General features: G+C 39.0%; 1 non-coding gene across 1 annotated transcript; it reads left to right on the top strand.

Annotated features, from left to right (window-relative positions):
- The first annotated feature begins 6,710 nt into the window (after positions 1–6,710).
- On the top strand, positions 6,711–6,901 carry LOC143653598 (U2 spliceosomal RNA). The gene has a single exon (XR_013161390.1). It is a non-coding gene; the product is annotated as a U2 spliceosomal RNA (small nuclear RNA).
- Positions 6,902–7,358: the final 457 nt, after the last annotated feature.

The raw sequence follows: 7,358 nt of genomic DNA, 5'->3' as shown, positions 1-7,358 counted from the left end.
CCTGACTTCCCAGGTGTTAAAGATGCATGGACCTTCCTTAAGTGACGGTCACCTCTTGTGGGTGCCTTAATTTGGACACTTACACTTCCTTAGAACTGTAAATGTATAACTTACTAACACCCTTTTTTAAAAGCCAATCCAGTTCTGGTATATGGCATTCCGCAGCTTGTGAACTAACACGAGCCCTTAACCTTATCTAACATTATGTTAGGACTTTTAGGGAGGCTTTGTTGCCTATCTCATGCACCAGAGGGAAAGCTGCCCGATGGCTCATCGTGAAGCTCCCAGTGCCCTGCACCTGCTGGGACATGATGGAAACTCTGTCAGCTTGGTTGAGTAAACGAGCAAAGGAATCAGGCAGCCCTGCCCCCGGGACGCTGTCCCCACCTGGGAGTCCCCCATGCCACCCAGCATGGGCTTGCACACGATAAATGCTGAGCAGGACCCGTGAAGGGAGCCAGCCTGACTGACCACTACCCCGGACGCCTCACATCAGAGCAGCATGGGGCAAGAGGATTTCTCAGTGAAAAGTTCCACTTTCCACCGAGATACAACAGTAAAATTCACAAGGTGGGAAATAACTTGATTTCCTCCAAAAATAAGTATCGAGGTGTGGGATTTAGTTCATCCTCCAGAGCAGCTAATAAATAGACAGGAACAGGACAGAACAGCTCCTGGGGCCACGTCAGTGACCGGACACACAGCGTACCCCAGTCTGGACCAGCTGGACCGGCTGCAAGCCCCCCCAGAACCATGTCTCCCCCAAACCATGGCAGCTGGCGCCCCTCTTCCACAGGCTGCTTCCCAGAGGGGAAAGGAAAGAGATTTTACCAGCAGCAGGGGGCTGAGCCACCAAGCTCCAATTGCGGAATTAATTCACAAATTCTGACTACTAAAAATAGGCCCCCAGCGCAGGTGAACCTTGAGTCAAAGCAGAGGTTACTGATTTTTGCGCTGGCGCAGAGGGGGAAGGGCTGATGGAAAAAGAAAAAAGAAACAGAGGTTTTTTGGATCGGATAGCACACAATACTTGAAAGGGTCTGGGCCCTGAAGGAAAGGAGGGGGCACATAGGACCTGAAGGTACGCAAACCCGAGGAATGGAGCTCCTGCTCTGAGAAGGACTTTTCTCTTTCATTTTTGTGGTTGTGTGTCTACGGCTTGACTGCGCTTTGGATACAGCGGCAGGGCTTCTCAGGCTGCAACTGCCCCAGGCATAGGCAGAAACAAACTTTTTTGAGAGCTTGTCTGGTGCCTGTGCCTTCCCCAGGAGAGGGGTGGGGTCCATCTCAGGTGGAATCCCTCCCTCAAGGAGTTCAGACCCCAGGGTCTGGAAAAGGGAAGCGATTAAAACCAGACTACAACCTCTCCTCTGTCTCCACTCCTCCCCCTCCCCGCCCCAGCAGGGAGAGTCTGCTGGAGTTAAAGGTAAAAGAAAATATAGCGAAGAAGGAAATACAGGGAAAATAAAATGCAAGAGAAAATACAGGGAAAAGAATGGAAAAATGTGAGCAAGGGTCAGGGAACTGAATGACAACATGAAGCACACAGATACACATGCTGTGGGTATTTCAGAAGGAGAAGAGAAGGGAAAAGAAGGACAAAAACTAATGGAGGAAATTATTACTGAAAATTTCCCAACTCTTATGAAAGACTTAAAACTATAGATCCAAGAAGCACAGTATATCCCAAACAGAATAGATCCAAATGGACGTACTCCAAGACACTTACTAATCAGAATGTCAGAGGTCAAAGAGAGAGAATCTTGAAAGCAGCAAGAGAAAAGCAATCCATCATATGCAAGGGAAGCCCAGTAAGATTATGCGTAGATTTCTCAGCAGAAACCATGGAGGCAAGAAGAAAGTGGGATGATATATTTAAATTACTAAAAGAGAAAATACAAGAGGCAAACACTGAAAAGAGAAATAGACACATCTTCCATAATAGTCAGAGACTTCAATTCCCCACTCTCATCAATGGACAGAACATCTAGACAGAGGATCAATACAGAAAGAGAGAATTTGAATAATACAATAAATGAGCTAGACTTAACAGACATTTATAGAACATTACACCCCACGACAGCAGGATACACCTTTTTCTCAAGTGCCCATGGATCATTTTCAAGGATAGACCATATACTGGGTCACAAAGTAAATCTCAATAAATTTAAGAATATTTAAATCATACAAAACAACTTCTCAGATCATAAAGGAATGAAGTTGGAAATCAATAATAGGCAGAGAGCCAGAAAATTCACAAATATGTGGAGGGTCAATAGCACACTCTTAAACAACCAATGAGTCAAGGGAGAAATTACAAGAGAAATCAGTAAATACCTCAAGGCAAATGAAAATGAAAACACAACATATCAAAAATTATGGGATGCAGCAAAGGCAGTGCTAACAGGGAAATTTTTGCCCTAAATGCCTATAGCAAAAAATAAGAAAGAGCAAAAATCGAGGCATTAACTGTCCACTTGGAAGAACTAGAGAAAGAACAGCAAACTTACCCAGAAGCAAACAAAAGGAAAGAAATAATGAAGATTAGAGCAGAAATAAATGAAATTGAGAACATGAAAACAATCAAGAAAATCAACAAAACCAGAAGTTGGTTCTATGAGAAAATCAATAAGATTGATGGACCCTTAGCAAGACTGACAAAAAGAAGAAGAGAAAGGATGCAATTAATAAGATCAGAAATGGAGAGGGGACATAACCAGTGACCCCACAGAAATAAAAGAAGTAATGACAGGATACTATGAACAACTTTATGCTAAAACTCGAAAATGTAGATGAAATGGACAACTTCCCAGAAAGGCATGAACAACCAGCTTTGACTGGAGAAGAAATAGGCGACCTCAACAAACCAATCACAAGTAAAGAAATTGAATCAGTCATTAAGAAGCTCCCCAAAAAGAAAAGTCCAGGACCAGATGGTTTCACATGTGAATTCTACCAAACATTCCAGAAAGAATTAGTACCAATCCTGCTCAAACTCTTCAAAAAAATTGAAGAGGAGAGAAGGCTACCTAACTCATTCTATGAAGCCAACATCACCCTCATACCAAAGCCAGACAAAGATATTACAAAAAAAAGAAAACTACAGACCAATCTCTCTAATGAATACAGATGCAAAAATCCTCAACAGAATTCTAGCAAATCGAATCCAGCAGCACATTAAAAGAATTATACACCATGACCAAGTAGGATTTATCCCAGGTATGCAAGGATGGTACAACATAAGAAAATAAATTAATGTAACACACCATATCAACAAATCAGAGCAGAAAAAAACACACGATCTTCTCGATTGATGCAGAAAAGGCATCTGACAAAAGTCAACATCGTTTCTTGTTGAAAACTAACTTCAGAGAATAGGAATAGAAGGGAACTTCCTCAACATGATAAAGGGAATATCTGAAAAACCCACAGATAACATCATCCTCAATGGGGAAAAACTGAAAACTTTCTCCCTAAGATCAAGAACAAGACAAGGATGTCCACTATCACCACTTTTATTGAACATTGTGTTGGAGGTTCTAGCCTGAGCAATTAGACAAGAAAAAGAAATACAAGGCATCAAAATTGGAAAGGAAGAAGTAAAACTCTCACTGTTTGCAGATGATATGATCTTATATGTCAAAAACCCTAAAAATCCGTAGCAAAACTACTGGAGCTAATAAATGAGTACCGCAAAGTGGCAGGTTACAAGATCAACACTCAAAAATCTGTAGTGTTTCAATACACTAGTAATGAACAATCTGAGGGGGAAATCAAGAAAAAATTCCATTCACAATTGCAACCAAAAAAAAAAAATGTTTAGGAATAAATTTAACTAAAAAGACAAAAGACCTATACAAAGAAAAATACAAGAAATTGCTAAAAGAAATCACAGAAAACCTAAATAAATGGAAGGGCATACTGTGTTCATGGCTTGGAAGAGTAAATATAGTTAAGATGTCAATTCTACCTAAATTGATTTACAGATTCAATGCAATACCAATTAAAATCCCAAAACCGTACTTTTCAGAAATAGAAAAACGAATGACCAAATTTATCTAGAAGGGCAGGATGCCCCAAATAGCTAAAAGTATCCTGAGAAAGAAAAATGAAGTTGGAGGTCTCACGCTACCTGACTTTAAGGTGTATTATGAAGCTACAGTGGTCAAAACAGCATAGTACTGGCATAAAGATAGATATACTGACCAATGGAATCGAATAGAGTGCTCAGATATAGACCCTCTCATCTATGGACAACTGATCTTTGATAAGGCAGTCAAACCAACTCACCTGGACAGAACAGTCTCATTAATAAATGGTGCCTAGAGAACTGGATATCCACATGCAAAAGAATGAAAAAGGATCCATATCTCACACCCTATTCAAAAATTAACTCAAAATGGATCAAAGACCTAAACATTAGATCTAAGACCATAAATACATTAGGAAAAAATGTAGGCAAATATCTTATAAATCTTATAATAGGAAGCGGTTTCCTAGATCTTACACCCAAAGCATGAACACTGAAGAAAGAAAGAAATGAGAACTCCTCAAAATTATACACTTTTGTTCATCAAAGAACTTCATCAAGAAAGTAAAAAGACAGCTTACACAATGGGAGGCAATATTTACAAACAATATATCAGATAAAGGCCTAGTATCCAGAATATATAAAGAGATTGTTCAACTAAACAACAAAAAGACAGACAACCCAATTACAAAATGGGCAAAAGACATGAACAGACACTTCTCAGAAGAGGAAATACAAATGGCCAAAACGCACAGGAAAAGATATTCAACTTCCCTTGCTGTTAGAGAAATGCAAATCAAAACTACAAAGAGATATCATCTCACACCCACCAGAATGGCCATTAGCAATAAAACAGAAAATGACAAGTGCTGGAGAGGATGTGGAGAAAGCACACTTATCCACTGTTGGTGGGAATGTCAAATGGTACAACTGCTGTGGAAGGCAGTTTGGCAGTTCCTCAGGAAGCTAAGTATAGAATTGCCATATGACCCGACAATACCATTGCTAGGTATCTACTCAGAGGACATGAGGGCAAGGACACAAATGGACATTTGCACACCAATGTTTATAGCAGCATTATTTACAATTGCCAAGATATGGGAACAGCCCAAATGTCTATCAACAGATGAGTGGCAAATAAGCTGTGGTATATACATACAATGGAATATTATGCAGTCATAAGACAGAATAAAGTTATGAAGTATGTAACAACATGGATGGACCTTAAGGACATTATGCTGAGTGAGATTAGCCAGAAACAAAAGGACAAATCTTATATGGTCTCACTGATATGAACTAACATTAGTGAATGAACTTGGAGAATTTCAGTTGGTAACAGAGACCATCAGGAGATAGAAATAGGGTCAATATTGGGTAATTGGAGCTGAAGGGATACAGATTGTACCACAGGACCAATTGTAAAAATTCAGAAATGGATAGCACAAAACTACCTAACTGTAAAACAATAATGTTAGAACACTGAATGAAGCTGAATGTGAGAATGATAGAGGGAGGAGGGTTGGGGGCACAAATGAAATCAGAAAGAAATATAGAAGATAAAGACTGAGATGGTATAATCTAGGAATGCCTAAAGTGTATAATGATATTGACTAAATGTACAAATTTAAAAATGTTTTTGCATGAGGAAGAACAAAGGAATGTCAGTACTGCAGGGTGTTGAAAATAGATGGTAATTAATATAAATAATATAAAATAAAATTTTAACTTGTATGTGAGACTAAAGCAAAAAAATGTTTATTTGGTACAAAATTTATATTTTATAAATTTATATTAAATTTATATTTATAAATTTTATATTTTGACTAGTGCAGTTCCTAATATAACTTACGTGGACAGCTTAACTGAACACCATAAGTACATGGAACCTTGAGTAGGGCATGAGATTTTGTAGGTTTGTCCAGAGTGATGCCCCAGTAAATCCCAGAGTGATTTGAGCAGTGAATAAAAAAGTATTTGCAAAGTCCCCTTGGGGGAATGGTGAGAAAGGGGGATAATTCAACTTTCCCAAGTGAAGAGTTCTTGATATTCTCACAAGCAGTGGGGATAACCAAAGCAATAGGCTGAGTCCCCAGTCTTGGGGTTCATATGAAACTTAACCCTGCAAAGGATAGGCTAAGCCTACTTAAAATTAGGCCTAAGAGTTGCCCCCAAGAGAACCTCTTTTTTTGCCCAGATGTGGCCTCTCTCTCTCAGCCAACACGACAAGCAAACTGACTGCCCTCCCCATCTCTACGTGGGACATGACTCCCAGGGGTGTGAACCTTCCTGGCAACATGGGACAGAGATCCTAGAATGAGCTGGAACTCAGCATCAAGGGATTGAGAAAACCTTCTCAACCAAAAGGAGAAAGAGAGAAATGAGACAAAATAAAGTGTTGGTGGCTGAGAGATTCCAGAGTCGAGAGGTTATCCTGGAGGTTATTCTTATGCATTAAGTAGATATCACCTTGTTATCCAAGATGTAACAATGTAGAGCTGTGTTCCAGTAGCCATGTTTCTTGATAATGATTGTATAATGATATAGCTTTCACAATGTGACTGTGTGATCGTGAAAACCTTGTGTCTGATGCTCCTTTGATCTACCTTATTGGCAGAAAAGTAAAACATACAGAATAAAAATAGATAATAGGGGGAACAAATGTTAAAACAAATTTAGTAGTATCGCTTCTCAGCCTTTTGGCTAAGATCAAGTGTAGTATCTGTTCTTATCAGTTTAATATCTGATACGTCCTCAATCTGAGGACAATATATTAAATGAATTTTTGGAACAAGGAGATGGAATAGGAGCTTGCTCTGTCCACTCCACACATTGACCTGGTATTGCAGTACTTCCAGGAATGGTGTACCTCCCTCAGGGGAATAATAAATGTATAAAAAATAAAAAAATAAAAAAATAAATTTAGTAGATGGAAATGCTAGTAATCAATGAAAGGAAGGGGTAAGGGGTATGGTATGTATAAATTTTTTTCTGTTTTCTTTTTATTTCTTTTTCTGAATTGATGCAAATGTTCTAAGAAATGATCATGATGAATATGCAACTATGTGATGATATTGTGAATTACAGATTATATATGTAGAATGGAATGATCATATGTTAAGAATGTTTGTGTTTGTTTGTTGTTATATTTTTTTAATTAAAAAATTTAAAAAAAGAGAAAAAAATAAAAGTGTTGAGGAAAAAGGAGCTGACGTGGTAGATGGATGTGCTAACAGCTGCAATGGCTGCCGAGCCCGCACAGCATGGCCACTGCAAACTGAGACTTCTGTAAGCATCACATGCAGCCCTGATTTGTAAGACTTAGTGTGAA

This window comes from Tamandua tetradactyla, chromosome 1 (assembly GCF_023851605.1).
Source record: "Tamandua tetradactyla isolate mTamTet1 chromosome 1, mTamTet1.pri, whole genome shotgun sequence".
In the NCBI taxonomy this organism is placed as follows: Eukaryota; Metazoa; Chordata; class Mammalia; order Pilosa; family Myrmecophagidae; genus Tamandua; species Tamandua tetradactyla.
Note: the sequence above shows the minus strand (reverse complement) of the source record. Positions and strands in the feature narration are given on the sequence as shown.